This window comes from Octopus bimaculoides, chromosome 13, assembly GCF_001194135.2.
Source record: "Octopus bimaculoides isolate UCB-OBI-ISO-001 chromosome 13, ASM119413v2, whole genome shotgun sequence".
NCBI classification, from domain to species: Eukaryota; Metazoa; Mollusca; class Cephalopoda; order Octopoda; family Octopodidae; genus Octopus; species Octopus bimaculoides.
The window spans coordinates 1,896,216-1,899,712 of record NC_068993.1 but is presented as its reverse complement, the minus strand read 5'-3'; positions in this window follow the sequence as shown (position 1 = coordinate 1,899,712).

Here is a 3,497-nt window from a genome sequence, read left to right as displayed (position 1 = left end):
TCTATTTTACCGAATAATGGTAAAGTCTTCAGAAATAAAACATTCGGACATTTATAAAATAAAATGTGTCGCCTTGAAAACGTGTCGTAAACATGAGAAACGGCCTCGGTTCGAAGGCCATATGTGTTACTATTTGAGGTTTAGAAGAGGGAGAACCAACGGACGAGTTTTTCTGCATCATATAGATAACGTTTTATTTATTTATTTTTATTTGTTTCGGTCATTTCACTGCGGCCATGCTGGAGCACCACCTTTAGTCGAACAAATCGACCCCAGGACTTATTCTTTGTGAGCCTAGTACTTCTTCTATCTAGATTACGGGGGCGTAAACACACCAGCATCGTTTGTCAAACGATTGTGGGGGACAAACACAGACACACAAATACGTACATACATACATACATACATACATACATACATACATACATACATACATACATACATGGATGAAGAGAGAGAGTGAGAAGGAGTGAGAGAGATTCATTGAATCGAATATGATGTATGAATAAAATAGCATTGCTATGTCATCACATTGCAATCCTTGCGGCAAAGATTACAATGACGGTAGTAGTAGTAGTAGTAGTAGTAGTAGTAGTAGTAGTAGTAGTAGTAGTAGTAGTAGTAGTAGGGAGAAGAAGATGAAGAAGAGGAAGAGGATGAAAAAGAAAAAGTAGAAGAAAAAAACGAATTGTTGTTGTTGTTGTTATGATTCTAACTTTTCGAACCAGTTGACCCCTGACAAATAAAATATGGAAAATAAAACTCTCCACCAAACTTCTTCTTGTATTCGCAATGACTGTTGTGTATTTTAAAGTTTCATTGCAACAGTTGCTATCGAATCGTTATCTTCAAGCTGGTAGCTTGAACGAACGTTTAAATAAATTCCCCAGTTTGATATCTCAATCATTAAACATTGCCTCGGGTTTTACAGAACTTCTGTAGAAAGTCATCTTGTATCGTGGCTTCTCTCATGTGTTTCACTATATTTTATCAATTCTCGAAGAAGACGAAGAAAAGCCGCCTGCTAACACATACACATGAATAAAAATATAAACTAGGATACTGTGTAATAGCGTTTTCAATTTCACTTACAATATTAACTATAGGTATTAATAGTGGATAAAGCTTAGGGCTTTGGATCAAAATTACAGCGTTCCCTCTCTAGCGATCACTCCTGTGATATCATATATCTCATTAGTTAATGTTTTGTGACTAAGCTTTAGAAGAGAACATCTATTTACTGCCTCGGGTCGTAACGTTATGACGAACACCGGCAGAGACGGTTATGTAGAATGTATAAGATTCATAATTACAGGTTAGAAATTGTGTTTATGATAGAGTTAGGGAGCTTTCTTGCTAATAATATATGGAGATGTTGATAAAAGACTGAGATTTTACGTTTGTCTTACATTTTGTTTCAGTGAATTTTCTCCAGAAGTACGTATGTGTGTATGTGTGTGCGGTTGCATAAGTGAGGTGTTTTGAGAGCACTACTGCTAACATGCAGCCCTGTACTATCAGCTGCATGGTTAGGTCGTCGGCGATTAAATTGTCAACTCCACCAATCTTGCTGCGGGGGTGGGGGGGGAGATTTTGGACACCTTGCAGATGAATAACAAGGTTTGTCAAGGGAGGCAATCGCCATCCAATATCGTGTCCATATGCACATTAGATGTGCATCTGCACGTTTCATGACCTGTTTCTATTTCATTCAAACGAAACCTGGAAGAAATAAGTAATCTTCATTTCCATGGCATTGAAGTCGGTGGCAGCAGGCCAACGGGGCTTCTGCTGTGGGTAGCACTAAACCATAATGCTGAGCTGGAAGCCATGCTGCAAGGCAATGAGGATTGTTTGCCTGGACACCCACCAACAGGGATTGTACTGCGAGATGTGGAGAACCTTCACTAACTTTGGCAATATTCTACATTCTTATAGAAGCTCAGGTATGCAGCCATTATCTTTCCACTGGTTATATTATGTGAGAATGAGAGAGAGAGAGAGTGAGTCTGTATAAAAGCAGGCCTTTCTCAATCTAAAAAAAGGACTCGTAGGTGACAAAGCATGCGCTAAAACAGTGTAGACGAAGGTAGCTGCAGTAGCCTCTCCCACCAGGGGGCAGTGTCTTTTGTTGAAGTGCTGCCAACTCAACCATTGTCTTCATTGATTACTGATTGGCTGAAACTTCTTATAACCACAAACAGAAGAAATCATACATGTGCAATATTGTGATATCGCTTTTCCGTTACTTCAGGCACCCGGAAGGTGTAGTAGAGAGAGGACCTGTTGTGATTCTCTGCCCTCCTGCATGAACGTGTCCCCTGTTGAGGGGTTGAATGACTGAATTCACTCCAATCGAGCTTTGAAACACAAGAAGAGCACGTTGCGTCATGTAACCCAAAGAGAACTATGTTTAGAAAAATGGTGAAATAGCTGTGGCCTGTATGACTTTGAAAGGAGACATGTTTGGGGCCAATTCGCCATTGTTGTTGTAGTCGCCGTCGTCATCGTAGACGGCGGCAGCAGCGGTGGTGCCATTATTAATGTTGTTGTCGTCGTTATCATAACCATCGTTATCATCATCTTCGTCACCGACATCGTCGTCAATATTACGTACAAATTTCCTCCCGTCAGCTGTAGCATCACCAATATTATCATTATCATCTTCCTCATCTTCATTATCATCATCATCCTCACCGTCGACGCCGTCGTCGTCGTTGTCGTCTTCAACAACAACAACAACAACGGCAGCAATAATTCACCATCTCCACCACCAATACCATTATTTTTACCATTGTAGTTTTAAGATATTTCAAATTTTAATGTTTTTTTTAAAGATATTTTAAACCTATCAAAGCGAGAAACTAGATTGAAATAAATCTCTTTCAAAATATATTTTTCCACTTTCTGATTAATTACTCTAAATTTGGCTGATATCATTAGGAACACCTAACACAAATGGACACAATTTGTATCGACACCGGAGAAAGACGAGACGAATCTTATCTTCGTTGTTCAACTGATGTCTTTCAAATAGTAAAACTTTATTCGCTTCGGCGACAAATGTGTTTACAACTTTATGAATGAGGAATTATTTTAATAACCATATATCATCACTGACCTTTATGGGAAATAAGATTTTTCGAGCCGGAGGTTTCTACTATATTTGGCCATAAAATGTTTGCCTGTCAGGCAAAGATGTCTGCGAATATTCTCTCTGAATCTGATTATTACTGAGAGTAACACAATTGAGACGGAGAAGGAAAAAATAAAACGTGTATAAAATTGTGTTAGTTTATCCATACAGGCCTGAACAAAAGCAACAATAACAACAACAACAGGAATTACCATTCCAACTACAATATTACCTCAAATATTAGCATCATTTCTAGACAATAACAATACCATAAATAATGATAGTAGTAGTAGTAGTAGTAGTAGTAGTTGTAGTAGTAGTATAATCAATAATAATAATAACCAAAATCGATAATAAAAAT